Raw genomic sequence first — 23,167 nt, 5'->3', positions numbered from 1 at the left:
GGGGTGCAGTCCTTCACGAATGAGCTGTACCGACGTGGGTCCCCCACAGGGGCCACAAGTCCTACCTGGGAAAAACCTGCTCCAGCGTGGGCTTCCCTCTCCACGGGCTGCAGGTCTCTGGCAGGACCCTGCTCTATCTTGGGCCTCCCACAGGTTCACAGCCTCCTTCGGATATCTACCTGCTCCAGCATGGGCTCCTCCATGGGCTGCATGGGGGTCTCTGCACCCCGATGGTCCCCCATGGGCTGCAGGGGCACAGCTGCTCCACCAGGGTCTGCACCACGGGCTGCAGGGGAACCTCAGCTCCAGCACTTGGAGCACCTCCTCCCCCTCCTTCTGCGCTGACCTTGGTGTCTGCAGAGTTGCTCACATGCTCTCACTTTGCTCTTCCCTGGCTGGAATTCTTTCTGCGCCACAACCTTCTGTTCTTAAATGTGTTATCACAGGGGAGTTACTCTCACTCTTGATTGGCTTGGCCTTGGCCAGCGGCAGGAAGTCTGTCCTGGAGCCGGCTGGCATTGGCTCCTCCAGACAGGGGAAGCTTCTGGCAGCTTCTAACAGAAGCCACCCCTGTAGCCCCCCTGCTACCAAAACCCAGCCACGGAAAGCCACTGCACCTTACCTTTACAGAGGAAATTAAAATACAGAGAGCTCTGTTAGCAAAAGAAATAAAATGCAGATTTGAAGGCTTGATTTGTAAAGTTTTTCTCTGCAACTGGAAGAGCTCTTTATTATTAATAATAATTACTACTGATATAAATTGCACACTGGAAAATTCAGTTTCCTTATTCAGGTAATCTCTCCTGGCATTTTAAAATGAGCTAGCCTGCCTATGCAGGTTTTTGTTTGTTTGTCTAAGAATGACATCAACATATGTTTGCTAAATTGTTAAGCACAGGAGACAGATGAAACTTGGATAGACTGGTCATAAAGAAGCAAGGCATCTATAACAGAGAGGTGATAGAGCAAGATTGGAGACCTTTTACTGGCCTTCAGGTTGCACTGCTGCTTTTTAGCGATTTTTATGGATTTCTCCACTAGGCACCTCTGCAGAGGTATCATCAGGCAAGTATGAGACCAAGGGCAGTGGCCCAAATACTTGTCAACACCAACAATTGCTTGACCACACATATGTGGATATTTAGTTAAAGGGACAGTGTATTTGATACTTGGAGTTGATGTTAAAACACCCATGTTGTCAAGGTGCTGCTTATTCTGTGCTGACAAAAGTCATGTTGAAATGGTTTTTTGGTTTTTGTTTTGTTTTTCCCAGTGGTGATAAATCAATAATCTGTTCCAATCCTAATCAGTAATATTCTATTATTATAGTACTGTCAAGTTACAGTTAATGTTTATGGAAGAATGATATTTAGATGAAGGGCAAAACTTCCTGTTTTTAAAAGATGAGCCACAAACAAACATTCTCATGCACACACAAAATAAAAAAATGCCAAGGTAGGAAGATACTTAAATTTAGAAGCTTTTAATGCTTCCTTCATGAGATATATTGGTATTTAAACTATACTTGAATTTTGATCTGAAATTGTAAATGCTAAGTCCATATACTACAAAATAGCATACTTCAAGGACCATATGACAAAAAGCAAACAAGAAAACTCAGTATTTGAACTGATTCACATGTTACTCAGCTAAAGAGCAGAGATGGCACTACCATTTGCAGCAACTCTTTGGTGTCAAATATGGAAAGATAATTTCTTATGAAGCAAAAAAATCCAGTTTTCTATATTCGTCAAAAGTCTGAGCAGAGATCTACTGAAGAGGGTTTTTGAGAATAACTCAAATCTGCATAAGATGATTTGCTTCTACACTTTACATCATAAGCATCAGTAAAAAGGACTGCACCTGCTCTCAGGCTCCATGGTATAGATAAGTCTACAGTTTTACTTTCATATTCTGAGGCAGTATGGTTTTACTGCAGGTTTTTACCATTTTACCATTTTTTAGTTTGAATAATATGTAACAAAGGTGCAGGCTACATTTAGACCTTTAGAAGGCTAAGTGACTTATAGGTTTCCCTTTTGTCAAAAGTAAATTTGAGGGTCTGATTTGCAAGTGAATGTTGCAATGCTGTGACTGGGCCTGTACCAGCAGTTCTTAGGGTGATCTGTTTCAGGAATACGGCCTAGAAATTGAAGTTAGGGGGAACTTTCTAATATATATAGCTTTCTAAATATATGTTTAAGAAGTCACATCCATACTCTTCCCAAGAAGGCAATGGCTTTGTGTAGCCTCTTAAAATGTTAAATAAAATCTTAATCTCTTTCAGTAGGCTGAAGTGCTTTTATTGCTCTTTTTGTGACAACCCACCCTTAGGGGGAACTGATGATTTATGATTCCATTGAACCTTTTATTCACCCTTAGACAAAACAAGCTGCTTATATTGAAACTAAAATGGTCAGCACAAGGTACCTTGAGCTTAAAACAAGTCACGATCTTTGTCCTCACCCAGAATACCCATTAGGCCTTCCAGTCATGGAATTTCCTGGATCTGATGTATGAGCCTACACTTGCATCTACAAACTTAACATAGTTGTTAAGACAGCTATGGGATAAGTAGGACTAAAGACAGGCAGACTTGAAAGAGAAGGCAATAAAATGCTATTCAGGGAGGAAGTGTTTTCTGGTGCCATAGGACACACAAAAAACCTGTTTCCATCTTTCTCCCTTTCTTGCAAGCTGGCTGCTGAAAAGCAGTTTACCCTGTTTGTGCCTTGTTATCATCCTCGTTTTATGGTGAGGTAATTGTTTTCAACCAAGAGGCTACAGAACCTTACTCTGACCTAACAGTAGTGGCATAGTGGGAGTGGGAGTGGAGATTTTGCCTCATGCGGGTGAGTTGATTGACAAGGGCTCTGATAGGTGTGATCTGTGAGTCTGAATTTGCATCTCCATGGCTGGGTGAATGTTTTGTCAGGATGTGTACAGGAGTTCACATCCTCTCACACCGACTGTGTTTGAGAAGGAGATGACTTTGCTGTTATGAAATGGTTATTGGCACCCTCTGTGGTGGGCACACAGAGCCACTTAAGATAGAGGCACTTAAGTCTCGGGTAAAATAGCAACTTTTTGCATTGAACTGCAGATATATGTTTGCCTATATGCATTCTCTGTGGTTGTCTTTTGACTAGCTTTTTCCCAGACATTGTAATTAAAAGGCTGATTTTTGGTTCTCTGTGAGCTGCTTAATCCCATCATATTCTAGAAATCTGAGATGTGGAATTGAGGCTTCTGAATTGTAGTCTAGAAATGAGTCACCAGTTTCTGTGTGGAACAGATTCCTAGAATCACAGAGTATGCTGAGTTAGAAGGGACCCATCAGGATCATGGAGTCCAACTCCTGGCCCTGCACGGGACACCCCAAGAATCACACCGTGTGCTTGAGAGTATTGTCCAAACGCTTCTTGAACTCAGGCTTGGTGCTGAGTAGATTGAGTTTCCCTAGCCAGGTTACTTGGCTTTAAATCATGTTGTCAGTGAACAAAATTATCTCCCTGGTTCTATGCACTTGGGTGATTTCAGCCTGGCACTTATGCAGAGTTATTTCATACTTTTCTGTTTCTAAGTTGGATAATTTTGTCAGTGTCATTGAAAAGGTAAAAAATGGAAGAAACCAAAGTGGTGGATCAACTTTCTCCCTTAGAGCATGGGTTCAGGGCATTTTTTACATTTCTCAGCCACTCTACTGTGGGTTTTTTTATTGTGAAGATGAATAGAACTGCTTAGTTTTGCTGTGTGCTAAAAAGCATCTTAAGAAGACAGTTCTTTCTGAGTGACTTGATTTATGAGAGAAGTACAGTTTGGAGGTAGAAGAATATTCTGTGTTCAGTGACAGCTATAACAGAGTAATTTTAAGCGACAGAATTTGCTTAGGAAAGTGCTCTAGGTTAAGTGTAGGATGCCTGCCTGTTTACAAGTAACTGTCTGAGCTGCACAGTTTGGATGCGTGGAGGCAATGTGAAAATCTATTGACATCTTTAGTTACTCAACTGGTTTATTTTTGGGAACTCATGAATTGGCAGGACACAGTGACCCTGTCTGAAAGGGAAAAGCATCATGACTTTGAATGCAGGAGACTTAGTGAATATACTTGCTACTATTTCTTTGCAGCAACTATCATGGAGATTTTAACCCTTTGCTTTTCCATGAACATTTTTGCATAGTGTTGGTATATTTTAATGAAAATCTAATACTACTCTGTCAACACAAAATGGCTTAATGTGTCAGATTTGAAGAGTATGAAGTTCTCTTGCTTGAAAAAGGGGAAAAATTATTTGGTGATAGATTGCTTGTTGGTAACCTTTTATGTTATACCCTTCACTGGGAATAGCTATAGCTTGGATTCAAAAGTGGTCCTGGTCACAAGAGGCTGCAACATAAAAAAGACAGAGCAGTTTTGCATACAAGTGATATTGGGTTACAAGCAAGTAAGGAGCTGAGAGAGGTTGTATTTATGTATACAAAAGCACAGCTGTATTTTGTATGACACTGATACTGTTTTTGCACTCTGTGGCTAGAGACCCAATAGACAGAATTAAAAATTGACAGTAACAACTGCAAAGTGTTGTGGAAATTTTGTTCTTTCTGTTGTAAGTTTTCTGCTCATGACTGGTTTATGAAAACCAGTACCCTTCGCATAGTGCATAAGAGTGAAACCCAGAAGGCTTTCTTGCAGTGTGGTCCTTGTAGCTGCTACTTATAGTCCTGGTTTGGAGAGCTGATACAAGTTTGCATGGGGAGTTTATTGTGGAAGACAGTTGGTTTTCTCTTGGCCTTTAATGTTCAGTACTCTGACAGCATCAGAAACTCTCAACTGCATTATCAGTTTAGTTGAAAACAACTTCATTGCTGGAAATAAATAACTTCAAAGCATTTTACTTAATGTTACTTGCAGTCATCTTACTGAAAAGTTAAAGTTGTGTTTGTTACTCTTAGTTATTCCATATCCCTTTATTCATTCACACAGTTCACTTGTAGTATCACACCAGCATTGCAGGATTTCTTGCAAATGCTGAATTGCAAGAGCAGATAAGTTACAGATCACTTTGAAAGCAAAGAATCACTGATTTGATTTTTGTGTGTTATAAAAACAAAATTTTAAAAATGCTCACAGATGAAGAAATAAAATAAAGCAAAGGTTAAGACTTGGCAAACTGACTGGACTTATGGAGACCGTTTTACTTTAAAGGTGACTTCTCCACCATCCTTTTTTTTTTTTTTTAATTAGAAATAGAAGTGGTGTGGGGTTTGAGTTGGTTTTGTTTTTTTTTTTTTTTTTTTTTTTTTTTTTTTTTTTTTTTTTTTTTTTTTTTTTTTTTTTTTTTTTTTTTTTTTTTTTTTTTTTTTTTTATAAAAAGGAAGATCTGGAAAACTCATGTGTCTGGAACAATGTCAGCTTATCTGTTCAGTAACAGTCCTGGTCCCCTACTATTGTTAAATACAATTGCTGGAAAAATTTGTCTTGAGTCTCACATGTTAATTGAAGGCAAGGATGTTAATAGTGAGTTCTTTTTTTTCTTCTCAGTACTGTCAGTGCTAATTTTCAACTTAATTTTAATAAATTTTTATTTTGTCTAGCATTTTTTATAAGATGTGCCTAATTTTAAGAATACCATTGCATTATCTTTTAAATACTAAAATATAGCCAGCTGAAAATATTTTTCCCTCCTCTTTGTGGATGACCTTAAATACAAGTTTAACAATTACAAACACCTTATTGGTTAAACATGAAAAGTAAAGGTGAAAAAACTCTGAGGTCCTTGATGCATCTTTTAAAAGAACTTGTTGAAAGCAAAATAACTGCTTTTATTTCAAAATTTAAACAAAGGAGCATGTTTTTGATGATTGCAAAGACAAAGACATTATTAATATGCTGGAACCTGTGTAATTTAATCGGATTGTGTTGTGTAATGCTTGTTTATGGGGATAAAGCATTATATTTAAGAAAAAAATATTTAAGTAAGTTACTTAAGAAGCAATTTAGATGGAAGAAATTGTTCATACCTGCAGTGTGTGTAGTCATGTAAATGCATGAAGTTTACATGTAGTCATGTAAACATACAGCATAGGTGTAACATATGGCCAAGGTAGAATACAACTAGTTAATGATAAAGGGTGTTGTTTCAAGTCACAACAACAAGCACATTGTGCTTGCAAATAGCATTAGTCTTCTCTTCTTACCAAACAAGATACACAAATATGTTACGGCCTTAATTTCATTGAAAGCATTGCATCTCTTGGAAGTTGAGGATTAAAGCAGCTGAGAGAGAATTTGTTTTAGGATTTTTTCTTGAGGATTGTTGGTAGCAGTGTATGTTTTTTTTTTAATATTAAAGCAAAACAGAAAAATCTTCCCCATTAATGAAGTCTGAGCACTGTTATGTAGTTAGACTTTTTAATCTGTGTTTTAGGGAGCTTGCTTTCCTTGCAGTGGAGAAGTTGGAAAAGGAGCTGTGTATATTCATTGCTTGTAGGAATGCAGAATAAGTAGTATAAACAACAAAAGGGGCTGTATATTAAAAAAAAAAAAAAAAAGGAAAGAAAAATCCTCATCCAAGACCTAACTGTAGTAACTGTGTTCCAGGATGCCTTTCTGTGCACTGCAGGACTGAGTGCAGGACTCTGTACTGCCAACGTCTATAGCCCCGCCTGCCTGTGCAGGGCTGTTTAGTGCCTGGGTGGGCCTGAATTAATGAAGGTGGGGACGGAGTGTCACAGCAGCTGCAGCCACAGGTCGTGGCTCGCCAGGCTGCCTGTGAGGGCAGGGGGAGCTGCCAGGTGCCTGTTTGTGGGGGCAGCCCACATGACTCTCAAGACCGGTGAGCTCAGCTGCAGAGTGGACACAAACCCTTTGAAAGATAATGTTTCTTCAGGCTATCACTTGGGCTCTTGCTCAGCAGCTGAGGCATTTCATTGGGAAGTGCAACATCAGAAAAGCACGCTTTTGGACTCCAAATGGCTTTGGAGCAGCTGTACTGGAACAGCTAAATAAATATGAGCCCCTGTAAGAGGAAATAACTTTTCTACCAGATATATGCACAGATGGATTGTAATCATAGTGAGTCCAGTGTTTGCCTGAACAAGAGGGAAAACTTCAGCAGAGAGCTATAAATGGAAATTTGTGCTTACACCAGCTTCTTGTAGCAGCGATTGGAGTACACTACTTCTGTTTAGTAGGAACGAGACAGGCATCTCACGCAGTTTGAAAATAAAGGAGCTAAGGAGACACCAGCCATGAGCTACAACAGCAATGTACACTAAAATTTATTGATGACCAGACACCTGCAAAAGTGTCTGGGGGCAGTTCTTCTACAGCAGTGTGAATGGACCATGGTAACATAGGTCTGTGTGCTGGAGGTACTGACCTACTGGATATCAGTGTGCTCAGAGAGAGCAGAGGAGGATAGCACTCCCCTGCCAGGGGGAAACCCAGTGTTTTGCTACCTCCAAAATACAGAAAAATAAGATATTAAAAAAAAATTTTGCAAGATTTGCAAATATTTGGAAGATATCTAGTAATTACAGATACACTTCCTAAAATATTTTGTAATAGTAGAGCAAAGTACTGAGCTAAAATTATACATAGACAGCACTTATGAGAGTTGCTGCTTATTCAGGAAGGAATTATGATTGTAAAATAGTGGATCTGGTATAAGATAATTTGAGGTTTATTTAATTGGTTTGTTAATGAACAAGAGAGTCTTTAATAAATACTGAAGTACTGAAGTTCATAATTTTCAAATTCTAATATGTTTCATGAAGAGGGAGTTGTTACTGGTGTGATTTTGCTTTAAAAAGGCAGCTTCAAACTGAAAGCAAATTTGTAGGTTTAAATGACACTCTCTGTGTCTTAAAATAAATGGGTTGTCTCTTGATAGAAATGGTGCCAGTACCCAGAGGAGGCCTTAGGGCCATGTGATGGAGTTGCATGCCTTAAAGACTAAAATGTGACTTTAAGTTGGTGCATACATTTGTAATTGTATGTCTGTCTTTTTTTCTTTAAAAAAAAAGAAAAAAAAAAGGCTTATTCAGTTTTAGTGTGGGAGACAGGAGGTGGTCAGTGATTGCTTTTAAATACTGAAGTTTTCCAGAATGCCTGGGAAGGACATGGTGCTGCTTTTGTGGTGCACGTTCGCTGAGGTCTGCGCGGCAGCAGATCTCTGGCAAGAGCTTGCTGTGCTGCACAGACCAGTTTTCCACAACCCTCAGCAAGTTGGTCACCATGGATTATTCTTTCCACATGTCGATTTTGTGCATGAAGCTACTTTTGGGAATTGAAGCCAAAATTCAAGAGTTTGCTTGAAGGGAGTGTTAACCATTTACACATATACATCTCCCCGCATTCCTTCCCAGAATGATGGTAGAAAATATTCCTAGGCTGTTTTAGTGTAACAGCTCAGTCACTCTCAATAGTAGACACTGCTGTAAGTATACAGATTAGCAAGAAACACACGGTGGGTGGATTTTATTACTGAAGAATTAGTTCTCCACACTAAAAAGAATGTGTCCATGTTCGACTGCGGAAATTTTTACTATTGCAGCTAGACAAGCAAAGTATATTTATTGCTGGGGACTTTATTTTAAACTGTTTATTCAAAGACCACCAGAAGTGTCATTTTACTTAAGGCATAAAAAGTTTAAAAAATGGGAGTGTGGCAGGCAATTTCTTTTTTTAACATTAGAACGGCAGATATACTTATTTTAGAATTTGAGCTAGTGAAGTGATACTGGGAGCTGAGCAATTGACAGCTGGGGTTTTTTCCAACTACTGCTGTTAAAAACTTGAACCTCTAAATCCAATGTCTACTGAATGCTAGGGGGAAGTTTGTGTATGAAATTTTTCAAATTTTTAAATTTGCAATATTTGAAACTATAAACTGTTCCTCCAATTATATTGAAAAATTTGGCACAAAACATACTTTCCGTATTTAAAAAAAGTGCTAATTCCTCTTTACCATGCAAATATCTGTGCATAAAATTAAAATATATATAATCATCATCATCATCATCATCATCATGGCTGGGCTTCGCGAACAAAGATTTGGGGAGGGCTCTACCCATGTTTGTCACAAGCGCGCTGGTGGCTAAAAAGGCCAATACGAGACAGGCAGGTCCGGTTGCAAAAGGCACAGCAGAAAGCCCCCTTAGGTGGTATATTCTGCAAGGCACGGTTCTTTCTGCATTGTCTTTTCTCCTCGAGAGTGATCCTGCGTGCGTTCTCAAAGGAAGCAGCAGCGTTATAGATGGTGTGTCTCCAGACCTCCCGATTGGAGGCCAGAGTAGACCAGTTACGTTGATCAATGTGGCCAAGGCTATGTTGTTTCAGGGAGTCCTTGTATCTTCTCTTTGGGGCTCTTCTCATGCGGCAGCCAGTGGCAAGTTCACCATAAAGCAAGATCTTAGGGAGGCGGTGGTCCTTCATCCTGGAGACGTGTCCTGCCCAGCGCAGCTGTGTTCTCTGCAACATGGCCTCAATACTTGTGACTGCTGCTTGTTCTAGAACAGATGTGTTGGTCACATAATCCGACCAGTGGATGTTTAGGATTGTACGGGGGCAGCATTGATGGAAGCGTTCTAGGAGATGCAGGTGGTGGCGGTAGATGACCCATGATTCGGAACCATACAAGAGAGTAGACGGCACAATGGCTCTGTAAACACTGATCTTGGTACTTTTCTTCAGGTGTTTATTTTGCCAAACTCTTTTATGAAGCTTTCCGAAGGCACCGTATGCCTTTGCTAACCTGTTGTCTATCTCCCCGTCAATCTTACCCCATTGGAGGAGATGAGGCTACCTAGATAATTAAACTGCTGGACTGATTGAGCTCTGATTCGCCAATGGTGATATGGGGATGATGGAAGACTTCCTGAGGTGCTTGTTGATAGAGAACTTCTGTCTTCTTTAAGCTGACTTCCAGCCCAAAGCTGAGAAGTATAATTAAAATGGTAAACAGCTTCTTTTTATTGGCAGTGGTTTTATGTCCAAATCTATCCTATTATTTCCAGATAAGGTATAAGTAGAAAAATTATATTAAAGAAATTACCGAGTCTGAGAAGCTACCTTAAAAAAATAAAAGGGGTGGCACTCTAAGATGTTATTATTGTTGCTTAGTTGGATGAGTGGTTCGTGTCTTTTGAAACAGTTTGTCCTGCCGCGGTATCAGTGGAACTAAGTATATATAATTGGAAGGCACCGTGTTCTAGAAAATGGACAAAATCTACTGGAACTGTAGGTGCAAGAGGAAGGGCATCTGGAGGGTCCAATACACTTGTGGTTTCAGGAGGGAGAGATTTTCTTCTTTCTGCGAGTTTTTTCGTCGTCTCACCCTTTTCTCTCGTGTTAGCTTCCTACGTGTTGCAACGTGAATGGAAACCAACCACCGTACTTTACCTCAGTCTGAAATCGAAAGTGATGAATTCTTCAGCCCTGGGCCTCTGAAAGTGCTGCTGGGGGAATCCCTGTCTCTTCGCTGATGCTACTGTGAAGCTTTACGCCAACACCAGGGTCACATGTCTTGCAGAAAGTGAGCTGAAGTTAGCTGGAGAACGTGGAAACCTTGCTTAAGCAAAGCTGCTGAGTTTAGAAAACGTCTGCGGTACTAATACAAACTTAGCCTGCTACCTATAGGAACTACGTACTCGTAGAAGCCATTCTTTTATCTAAACTTTTGTTTCTTGAGGGTACGATATGCAGATAGCAATGAGTGTGAAATTTCTTCAGCTTTTTTGTTCATTTTTATGGCTCTGACAGTACTTTTGCGACTCTGATTTGGCAGATTTTGTCTGCAAGGGAACCTTTTGTGCAGTGTTCCAGATTTTCAGGCAGGCAGGCAGAGAACAAAGCCACAAATACGAGTGGTGTGAGATTTAAGAAGAGCATTGACTTAACGACTTAATCTACTGTGAATGCCATCACAGTTATGTGCAAATTAGTACTTGTTCTTTCTTTCTAAGTAATACTGTGACTTAGCATTCCTCATGCATAGCTCTCAAGGCTTGGTTTTCTTGTTGTTTGTTTGTTTGTTGTCCTCCCTCCCCTAAATAGCTGCGAAAAATACATAGCTTTTTATGGAGAGGGGGAAAATGAGATTTGCATTTCAAAAACTCTGGCCCCTATTTTATTTTTCTCTGTGAAACCTTGTTATGTTTCACAACCAAATGCGTGATGGTTCTGCACCTCCCTTCCCCCTCTCACCCCTTCAATAACAGAAATCTGTAGGGCAAAACAGTGACCAAGGACCATGGTGCTCCCTGACCTCTGGGGCCTCAGAAAGGCCAGTGATGGCAGTGGCAGAGCCCTTTCCGTGGTCTGTTGAAAGAGTCCTTGTTCCTGCAGACCAGCTGCTGCCATTTGTGCTGTGTTCCTGCTAAATATCAGTAGAAGTAGCTCTTAACTTCTCTGGATTAAACAGAAAATTCAGTTAAGAGAGTTCAAAGGATGGAAGCTTGTCCCTGCACGGGTGAGCTCCATCGTGCAATTCTGTCATTCATCCATATCTTATGGGCCTGAAAACTGTTTCTTATTTGTGGTGCCTTGGATGTTGCAGTTGTGGGAAAAGAACAAAAATTCTTTTCCCTTGGAGTGGTTGTCAGGAAGGAGATTGCAAAAAATGAGAGGAATATGTATGCCGTGGTAAAAGCACTGTCTTACAGATTTAAGAGCTCTATTTTTTAATTCTCTGATTCCAAAGTGTGCTTTTATGCTTATGGTGATTATAAGTGATGTAAACACATGAAAATATGTATCAAAGTTAATCTACATATAGCTAAAAATTAGTATGTTCCATCCCTTCGTTCTTCACTTGAATTTGTAATTGCATGCAGGGAAAGAATTTGATTAAGTTCTTCAGCATTGTTATGGAATCCCTAGTCAAAATTAATAACAGTGTCAGGATTGCATCTGAATAGACCTGCCTAGTATCCTGGATTGTTCTGTGTCCCCCCTGGACACTACTGCAGCCAAGGCTAGTGTATCACTATGGACATATGCCTTATAGGTGACAACTTTAATAAAAACTAGGACAGTATTTTTAGATCCACAGTAAACCTGCATTGACTGCTACATGCTTATCTTGAGTTTATTATTTTGCATGGCATACAGTCTTGTGGGTGGGCTGACATAGAAAGAAATGTTTTGTAGAGGTTTACACGTGTACTTTAGCCATCCTTAGGATGGGATTTCAAACAGAGTGAGAGTCTAAAGATGATTGAAAGGGTAGGGCAATAGCTTGACACTGAGTTAGGTTATCTTCTCTGTCACAGACCTTCAGGCAAGTAATTTCAGAGTTTCTCTCTCCCAGACTTAGTCCTCTTCAGTAAAATGGGCATAATACTAGTTCTATCCCTTAAAGAGGCCTTGCCAGATTGAGTGCATTAAGAGTATATAATGCTGTTATAGTTTGAGTATGAGGCCATGCAACCATGTAAAGTAGAAATTGCTGTAATTCAGTTTCTGTACTACAGTGCAAGAAATGAAGCCATGGACAATAAGAAGAGTACACCTGGCTAGTGTTGTCATTTTCTTAAAAAAAGAAAATGCAAAAGCCCCAACCAGTACTGTTCATGCAAGGGGAAGAGCCCTTGCCCTTAGCCCACAGTGCCAGGCAGAACTTGTGGACAGTGCAGAGGCACTGTAGAACACTGCATCTGTGGAGTATTGATTGGTTAGAGATCTCTAGTGTGACACTGACATGAATATTTTAATGTTAGAACTCTTCTTCAGATATGGGTGGGTGAACTTTCATGTGCTTTGGAAGACATTGTGACTTTCGTACCAAAATAGCCTTAACATTTACATCAGGGCGTGGAGAGTTTCTATGGCATACTTAATGTGTGATGTTCTATACCAGTTTCTGAAATATGGTGTATCTGTTTAAAATGAAGTTGCTTTACCTGACATCTTGCAAATGCAGTCTGTGAGCAAAACTGAGATCAAGTAATTATAGAAGAGTAATCTCCTGTTGGCTACCTTTTTGCTTTTTAGTGCAAAACAGGCTGCTTTGTCTCTCTTTGTTTACCTGTTAAAAGTACAGAATGTGGCACATGACCCATGTGGTGAGGTTGGATGAATTGGTGTTAATATATTGCTTTAACTGTTGTGAAGTATTATGTAAATGATGACTATTCCAATAACATCAGGTTTGTTTGTGGACAAATTACTTCAACTACTTTCCCCCAGAGAAATTTGTCTGCAGTGTAACATCTGGTAGAATGTTTTTCTGCCTTGGTTGATTCCTAAATCTTTTCCAAATGGGGAAGAACTGTGTAACAAATGTCAGCCTGATGATGAGAGACTGGATGTTCATTCTTATTGTTTGGAGATTTGCTGAAAATAGTAAAGTCATCAGAAGCTGTGGGACATAAACTGAATTAGTAACCTGTTTAAAATAAAGAGAGTGCTATCTAGCTGATGTGGAAAAGTCCTTTAGAATCTACTATCACAGAATCACAAAATGGTTTGGGTTGGAAGGGACCTTAAAGATCATCTCATTTCAACCCCCATGTCATGGTCAGGGACACCTTCCACTAGACAAGGTTGCTCAGAGCCCTATCCAACCTAGCCTTGAACTAGATGACTAGATGCATTATGGATTATGAAGGAGAATCAATCACAGAATTTCTTTGTTGTGAGAGGATCAGGTTAATGGAATCCCTATACCGAAAGACATGATTAGTTTATTAACCTTTCATTTCAAAGTGAAAACTATATTATGTAAGGGGTTTTATTTTTTTTCTTAGTGATTTCTTTTGGAGATGGTCAGGTATTTAGCGCAGATCCTCTTAACAGCTTTTCTGGTGAGTTGCTGTATGGCTTTCCAATTATTTATGACCCGGTTGTTTGTTTGTTTGTTTGTTTGTTTTTCCCCACAAATTGCAGGGACTTAATATTTTTGTTAATAGCAACTACATAGTTTGTATCTTTAGCAAATACAGTTGTTCAAAGTGTAATGTGGTGTTACTGACCCAAAATGTTATGACTTCAACTAAAATGTATTTACGTTGTTCCAGGACTCACAGAGTTGACTATGTAAGTGCAGGATGCTTTCTGATCTGCTTAACACTCATAGAATTCCATGTTCAGGTAGATTAATGAATAAACTTAAGTTTTTCCTGCAGTATTGAACTTAATCACTGTGACCTTAATTTTGTGTTTTACTAAGAACTGAGTCTTTTACTCAATTTAAAGTAGCTTTGTAAAGGTTCTTAATAGAGGAGACCTTTCTTCATGCTTTTATTGAATGACTTTTTCTTTCTAATTAAAAAGTGCAGGATGAGCAGTTTGTTTGGTTTCAGGTAGGCTTGTTGAGCTGAATCTTCAGGAAGCTTCTGACTTTGCTCTGAGTAATATATCAGTATGAGGCTGATGTCACTTATGCCCCATTGTGGTAGTGCTTCATAATGTTAGTAAGGATACAAATAAGCCACTACAGAAATGGGAGAGCTTTGTATTTGATCCAGTATTGGTGCCAACCATCTGCTCTTTCCTTCATCTACTGAAATCCCTGTGCCTAAAAGGAGGATATTGGGCAGGTGTCTGGCAGGTAACTGGCAGGGAACTCTTGAATCCTGGGGCTTGGAGAGTGCTTTGGTTCTTTATTAAAGATTAGGAAATCAGAGTGCTCTCTGGGCCCCTGGATTCTTAAAACCTTGCTGTTTTTCACCATGTAATGATTATACTTGCCCATGTCTTTCAGTGTTCCTACTCCCGGTATTAGTGGGCATTTGCTTGGCTGCATTGTTGTAATGCCTGACAGCCTCAGTCATGGCTGAGAGCTTACTGTACCTTGTAGCAGACCAGCACAATAAAAAGACCCTTTTATAGTCAACAGTGGCAGCAGGAATTCTTAAAAGACGTAATTTTAGAAATTTGGACTAATGCCCTGTCAGTGCTGTTACAGACTGACTGCTTGGGTAGTTTTATAATAGATTATCTCAGTCAATACTATCATCTGTCTGCTAAAAGTGTGTGGATGTAGGCAAACCAAGGTCAGTACTGCTTCAGCTTAGCTAACTGCTGATAAACAAAGATATTTCTGGGTCAAGTGAGATAGAGGCAGGCGTATGACAAAAGAACAAGTGTGTTACTGTGTGACCTTTTTCCTTCATTTTTTGGGTTACTCACTCATCTTTGGTTATCACTACCCTGGTTGCATCATGTCTCAAATTAGACTTCTAAGCTCTTTGTGGAAGAATCCTCATCCAGGCTGTTAATGGCAACTGTTAAAGATAATACAACTTTTTTGACCTCAGACTAATATCAGTGTATTGGGTTTCAAGTATTATTCTCATTTTATGAACTAGTCTGAAGTGTCTTGTTTAAGATGCATGTCTGTAGCAGAGCTGGAAACTGATCCCAGATCCTCTGGGGTTCTGCCTGTACTTTTAGTCTCAGCTCTTCTCCAGCCAGAGTTGGGTGAGTGATGATGCCTGCTTGATGGTGTTAAGAATGTCCATGCTGAGGGCTATGGCTTAGGTATTGAGTGCATTTCAGTTGCTCATGAAGAAGCCCCTGGGAATGGAAAGTATCATCGTGTCTGTGAACTTTCACCATTCTCTTCCCTTATTTGTAGCCCATTACCTCTTGCAAAACCTCGAAGGAATCTGTGGAGCACTCAAACCGTGGTATTCCATGCACTGGACATCTATGCATGCTTAGTTTTGGGCTGGAGAGGCTGAGATGGGAACACCTGAATTTGCAGCAATCTTTCCTGTTGCAGCTCAGTGCATTCGGATGTGTTTTCTTCTCAGGGCTAAGGTGCAGACAGATTTGCTTTGTTTCTGGGGTGTCCATGCAATTCAGCAGCTGGTGTGTTTGTGGCAGTAGAGGCATTTGGAGTGAAGGACACGTTGTGGTTATGTCAGGTATGTGAATGCGAGGGCAGGGAAAATCTTTTGGCCTGCTCTTTGCCATTCTGACTTCAGAGCCTGCTGCGATTACTGCATTTTGGAGTGTTGGTCTCTCTGTTGCTAGCAACTGCCTTCCCTGACAGCTCCAAACCAAAAAGCTTAAAATAGCTGTCTAAGGGCTTACAATTAGAACTGTTAATGCATTTCCAGTGGGAAAGAATGGTGTTCATGTAACTTTATAAAGCCTGAAAGCAGCATTTCCTACTCTGTAATTGCTGTGCTCATTCTGCACTCTAAGGCTGCCTCAGCCTCTTCAGATCATGGCAGATTATAATAGCTAATATGCCTAAGCTCAATATACAGTTTATAAACATTAACCAATTTAAGAAATGTACCCCGTACCTATTTTATTAAAGGATAAGCCTGGTCTGTGTTGCAAAGCCATTTGTAAAGATGGCCTTTCCTGCATATATGTTTATAAAAGACTGGTTTATGTAGCTGCCTCTCTCATAGTGCAAGATGAAAGACTGGTCTGGTGTAAATCATGAATCGTGTGTTTTCATGAGATGAGGCTCCAAAATTTCAATTATTTTGGAAACACCATTCAAAGTTTTGCTCGAAAAGAAATGATATTGAGGATCTGACTTTTACCTCTTCAGTAGCTGATAGAAACAATGTTGTCAGTTCCTTTAAAAATAAATCAGGTTTGGTTTTTTTTCTTTTGTTGTTTGTTTAATAATCTGCTAAGTTTTAAAATTTCAGTTTGTCTTTTTATTAGTTTTTCTTCTTTATCTGTGCTGATTTTGTTCTGGTGGAGCTATTTGTGTAAGCCAGGTTTTGTCTGGCTTGTTTGTTATAAGGACAAGACTAATCAACACTTAATGGGCATTTTCTTTGTAACAACTTCTTGTCTCTTTCTCATCCTTTAAAACAAAATTATGTGGAAAATCCCAAGTGCGTTTTGAAAAGCAAGCCTCCAATACTTGTACCAAGTTTACAGCTTGAATTGAGGAAGACAACCCAAAAAATAGGTTATTTTTTGAGTGTTCATAGTACACAACTCTAGAAGAAAGAAAACTTCTCTTTGAGGTGCATCTGTGATGCTTCAGACCCTGTAATTCAAAACCCAAAAATCCTTCTCTATAATGTCGTACATACTAGAATGGATCTGTGTGTTTAGATGGAATGTGGAAAATTGTGGTGATGGGGATAAATCAAACCAGTCCATGGGTGTGAATAGGAGGTCCAAATTGAATCAGATGGCATGATTTGGTGAACTTGAAGACCATTTGAACAGAAAACCACTCAATTAAATAATGTTTATGAGAGTGCATTTTCACTGCCTCACCTTTATTATATCCTTTACTGTAGACCAAAATATTTTATTGAAGTAGGATTTGTATTTCTCCTTGGATTGAATAGTTCATGAGGTGTAGTTCGTATTTTTCCGTTTGGGTATGTGTATTTTTCCCAAACAATATGACAGTTCTACATTTTGTGTTATTTTGCTTGCTGTGGGTAATTAACCTCTGGTGCTGAATGTCAGGAATGGTCTAGATTGGAGCAGTAGTTTGTTGCATCTGGTGGCACAATACAATCTACCTGATTTTGGTGGCACAAAGTCCTTCAGTATGACTGTTGTCTCCCATGCTTCACCTCACAGAGCTGATGGATTTCACTTTTGACTCTCTGGTTAGTACAGTGGTTTAATAAAGCTTTATCGGTTCCCAGCCTCTGAAAATGGGAAAGTGAAAGTGGTAGCAAAGTATTTTTAACAATGCTGCCCTCAGGGCAGAGGCACCTTTGTACTCACTCGTTGTAGTCACAGTCTTTCTCTGCAATAGAAATGGGCCAATGACCAGTGAAAATTTGAGTAGCTTATAAATATCTGCCATGCATACTAATTTAGGTATGTGTTTGCTAGCCCCAGGCAAGCACCTTCAGGAAACTGCTTTCCCTTTTGTTGTCTGTCTGTCAGTGAAGCAACTTTCCTTTCATCTCTTTGCCTTTATTATGGGTATGCTGTAGGATTCCTTTTTTTGCTATGCAGTGTTACAGAAACAAGTCAGCCTTCCTGATTTCACAGCCTTTATTGATTCTAGGTGATACAGTTCTCTAGATTAGTTTCTTACTGGGGTAAATGATTGATACCTACTTACATTCTTTTGTAGTAGGCTTCTTTTAATTGGAGACTGTTCAGGTGGTTGGTTTTGCTTGTTCACTTTGGGCTTCATTTGCTGCCCTTTTGTGTAGAGATAGGCATTCTAGGTGTCGTACCAATTGGGATAAGGTGACAGGAATGTAAAACCATGTCTTCCATTTATGTTTTTGGCTGTCTTGGACACAGTTGTGTTTCTCAGTTGCTTTGAGCTTTCTCCCGCCTTTCTTCAGGAGATAGATTGCTGTGCTTGATGTATAGAATTTACAAACATGGTCTATTTTCTGTTCTGTTACCTTTCCTGTTCAAGGTGTCTGAAGGTGGTGAGTAGGAGGTTGCAAACAATCTGCAGGAATTTTTATGTAGCTAACTGTCTGGAAGAAAATGTGACAAAGTGAGTGTGCAGGAGAGGCTTTAGAAGGAGGGATTGAAGCTGTTTTCGTATACAGCAGAATAAGCATAGGATATGTGCAATAAGGTTTGTAAATGTTTTATCAAATGCAAAAATTGTGCCATGTTTTCTTCCCTTTCTCGGTTCTTACTCAAGACTGTTGCAAATGGTGGTGCTGGTTCTATAGGGGCAAATTTCTGTCAGCTGGAACAAGTTTCTTATTTGTGATGCCCTGTACATCTTCAGTCATTTTAAAAGCACAAAGAGCCAAAATCTACCTTATTGAACCTCTTCGGTCCTGCTATTACACTGGAGGAATTAAATTTTCTTTTGCTCTTTCTGCACATGTGTAAATAGCACACCCAATTTTTATCTTTTACAGGTAGATTTAGTTAAACCTGTGTTTTCCTGTAGGTTTGAAGGGGAACTGGTAGCTAGTATCCCTTATTCTGTGCTTAATTTTTGACCTTCCTTTTGTGTGATCTTAGAAGTGAGTTAGTTCCTCTGTTTCTGTTCCTCATTAGTAAAATGTGTCACGATTCTTTGTGTTTCATAAATGTGGGATTTGACCATAATAATGAACAAATTGGAGAAGGAAGGTTTGATTGCGCTGTGTCAGAAGGACACCAAGTAGCTTTCTGCATTTGACTTAAGTGTAACAATTGTTCTTGGAATCTATTCATCATCATTAAAAGTGATTGAGGTTCTTACAGGGAAGATAGATAATTTCAGCTGCTGGCAGCAGGAGGACTTAGTGAGAAATTATTCTTGTCACTCTGATTTGGCAGATTTCCTGTAAGGAACTGTGACAGCATTGCTGTAGTTAAGGCTGAGAACGTACATTAGCTAGAACCCAGGAGCATTTATTTTACAGGAAAAAAAACCAACTAAAATAGAGGAATTTAAAAGCTAAGATGGTGGAATAGAAGATGGTCTATAAGCACTGAATCCTTAATTTTGCTGAGGTTTAAGGAGAAGTCAGAGTCTTTCCTGAGTCATTTCTGCAGCATTCTGTCAGAGAATTGTGTGCAAATTATCTCAAAGGAAATGAGGAGTGTGCACAATTTAAACTTGCTTATCATGCCAGATACAGGTGGTGCAGCAAATGGACTAAACAAAGCACAGGACAGCACAGCCCTCAACAGGTGAATTAAAGAGTAAAGTTTAAGGTTATTGTAGTGTGTGAGGTCATGATATGTGAAATTGTACAAATATGCACATGCTTAGTGAAGAGATATTTACAGAAATGCAATAATGGTGGGTGGATATTAAGTATACATGCAACAAGTTTTAAAGAGAGGTAGATATATTTTACATTAAATGATTGCAGTTGAGTGTTTTTAATTTGTCCCTAAAATCAAATAACCTTTAATTAAGGTTTTATGGCAAACTCTTCAGGCTAATGTTAAACTGGGACAAGATGGTTGCAGTGGATAGAGATGTCTAAACAATTCTGCTTTGGGTTGAGTAAAATCTGCCGATGGGTCCTCAGGGCTGGTACCAGCCTGGTGAGTGGCTCTGAGTGCCTGTGCCTTGCACTTCTCAGATATCTCTGCTTTGAAAGGACTTCATAATTTCAGAACCAATGTCCTGGATGAAGGCAGAGACTCCTCCACAGTTCTGTTGTATACTTGAGGAAGTCCTTCAAGATGCTCTGCCTGAACGTAGCCCACACGGTGTTTAATTTGTTTTTATGATTTTCTTTAAGGCAGTACTGCAGATACACTGGAGAAGTTTTAGCTAAAAATGCTGGCTCTGACCTTTTTCGGTTAGGTCCCATAGGTTACTTTGCTTATGTATTTTTAATTTCATTCCAGAAAATACTGCATATGTGCCCATTGGGTGTATGTGTATCTAATTTGACATTCTTTTTAGGTCTAGAAGAGAAAGCCTTGCAATATGAAAAATTCCTTAGAAACCTGAAAATATTTACAGTATTAAAGGAGGTGACATACAATTCATATTCATCTGAAGAAAGTTCAAGAGATGTTCTTGAATGTCAGAAGTTCCTGGAAGTGAAAACAACTGGTGATGTTGCATGTCAAATCTTAGCATTATTAAAACAAAATACACTGATGCTAGGTTCTGCTTTTTCTCTGTGCAGTGTAAAAGCAGTGCAAGGTATGATAACACCTCAGTATATTTGGAGGTAAGACACAGTATCTTCAGGGAATTACAGTATTGGAACTGGCTTTGTGCTTTATTCAAAGATAAGAAGTGGTCAGGGGTGTACTGCTCCAAAGCACACTTAAGGCTGGAAGTGTGTTGGCATTTTACTGTGCTACTGCAGGCTGACTCTTGTGCTGAAATTAAAATAAAACAAAAGAAAAAAAAGGCCCAAAGCTGGTAATTGGCTAGGATGATGATAGCGTGAGCTAATCCCTCAACCTCAGGGAGGGAAGCCTGCTTAGTCAGAGAGCCAGCAGTGCTCATCCAGTGAAGCTGCCAAGTGTGAGCTTTCCTGAAGCATAGTCATGCTGCAGCTTGAACATTTGTCACTGCAGCTTAAACTATGGACTATTATTATTATTAGGATGACATAAAAGATATTCCTCTTCATTTTTTTCTATATAGAAAGAACTTCTAAAGAGCTGGTTTTATGATGTGTTCTTTTACCATCTAATACTGGATGCACCAAATCCTATTTTGTTCTTGGTGATTGCTTGGTTAGGATATAGTTATTTTTGCATGTAACTGGGATAACTGGGATGTTCAGTAATCATGTCTTGTTCAAAGTACCTTAAATCTTTTTCCTCGTTGGTAATGTCCTTTTCACTATCCTGGGTCTGGTGCTGAAGAACAGCTTCAGTTGTACATTCTCCTTTGCCTTTAGGTTATATCTGAACTTACTTAATTTTAAACTTTGCATCTTTTTATCTTCTTCCCAGATCAGTGCAGTTGTAAACTGGTCTGAGCTAGGTCTTGCTGGTGACTTCTTATCTAGTAATGGAAAAAACAGAGCCAAAGTCCACACAACTGGAGGTTTGGAAAGCTGTGCTAATGCAATGCTTTCTCACTAACCTGAGAATCCTTTTGCTAAAGGTCTTCTGAATACTTGTCTGTGTGGTAGCTGCAAATCTCAGCCACCACTATTATGAACAACATCAACTGGTTTTTTTTGTGTTTTTTTTTTTTTTTAATTTTAATTTCTTTTTTTCTTCTTTTTAAATTTTTTTGAAGACAGGTTGAAAACATGGACCCTTGAAGTTGAATGCCAGCTTTTTGGCAGTTACTGTTACATTTTTCCTCAAGGTGTAGAAAATCTACAGCAGAACTTCAGAAAGCTGTCTGACAGATTAAAATTTGATCTAGTGATAACATCTTCTGGTTATCACAGAAAACCTTGCATTGTCTTTATCGGAATTATGTGACTGATCAATATAAAAGCAAGTAGAAGCATCAGTGGAAGGAAAATTGTTACAAGGTTGTCTAGTTTGGAGAGAAAAGCAGCTTGTGATGATTTCAGAAAGTAAGACAGTGTCAGAAACCACTGTTAGTAGTATTACCTCAGGTCTTATGGTTTAGCTGTTAGCACTGATACATTTGCAGTGCTTCAAAAAGCAAGGAGAGAGGATAACATTAATGCTTCTGAGAGGCATATAGCAACCTTTCCACCTCTACATTTTTGTGACCAGGGATTTGTTTCCTGCTGTAAGATGTTTTTTCCTTCACTAGTGAAGTTTTGAAATAGGAAAAACTTACTTTATGAAGTATTTGCTTGTATACTAGTTGCAGTTTAGAGAGAATTTTCCATCTCACGTGTCCGTAATTTCTCCTGGAGTTATTTTCGTCCGTGTTAGAGAGGCCTGGAAAACGAGCTGAGACATTGTGCTTAGAGGAGGGAAGAATGCCCTGGCTCTGTAATACGAGGTGGCAGGAGTCCATGATTTGTAGCCAGGGTGAAGGGGGAGGCAGCGTGGGGGAACAGCTATGTAACAGCCTGAGGAAGTGACTCACTTCACTCTGAAACACAGTCCCATGGTTCCAGTAGCACTGAAGCCAGGCTTGGCTTCTGAGGTGGAAGTTGTGTAAGTTAATTGAAACTCTTTGTCTTTTCCTCCTCCTCATGTTCCAACCCCACCTCAGTACTGCACTGTGCCCATATCTGTTTAGAGGAAGCTCAGATTACAGGACTTCAGTGTGCTATATAATCTCTGTTTATTATTTTTCATTTTAAAGAGAGATAAATGGATTGCAGGTTTCATTGGAGTGGATCTGTGTTAGTCTTACCTGCTCCACTCAAGAGAAACTTGATCATGTAGCAAAAGGGCTGTAACAACAATAAGTTTTTAACGATTTGTTATAATCTTTCTGAAATATGTTGGCAGTGTGAACTGAAGTGGAACAGAGTGCGTATTTAAAAAGATAGAGACTTGCTCTTAATAACTTGAATGTTAGTAGTGCTAGTTTAAGAATTTAATTAAATTTAAAACAAAACATTTTAAAGCGTTTTAAGTGTCCTAGTAGAAATACTAGTGTATATGTTAACACATTAGACGTTAATCCTGCAAGGCTCTTAGGGTTTGTGGATAGCTTTTTTTCTATGGAAGAAGAGGGTGAGAGGTTAGAATTGTCTTAGACTGCCTGTTATGGAAAGGCTTTCTTCTATTATATTTGTAGCTCTACAGTAACAGATATTTGCCAGTGTGTGGGAGCAGCTGTAACATTCTGCCTGAACTACTTTTCGGTATGACCTGAGCAGGAGCATTTGCTTTCAGCTGTTGAAGAAAACATCTGAGAGAGCAATAGGTAGAGCA

General features: G+C 39.3%; 1 protein-coding gene across 3 annotated transcripts in view; it reads left to right on the top strand.

The window, feature by feature from the left end:
- Window positions 1-23,167, top strand: part of MIDEAS (mitotic deacetylase associated SANT domain protein) — a 60,235-nt gene that overhangs the window by 7,719 nt on the left and 29,349 nt on the right. The window lies entirely within an intron of this gene.

Source organism: Pipra filicauda, unplaced genomic scaffold (assembly GCF_003945595.2).
Source record: "Pipra filicauda isolate LSUMZ 115617 unplaced genomic scaffold, ASM394559v2 scaffold6_size6359152_pilon, whole genome shotgun sequence".
NCBI lineage: Eukaryota > Metazoa > Chordata > Aves > Passeriformes > Pipridae > Pipra > Pipra filicauda.
This window is presented reverse-complemented; position numbering and strand designations above follow the sequence as displayed.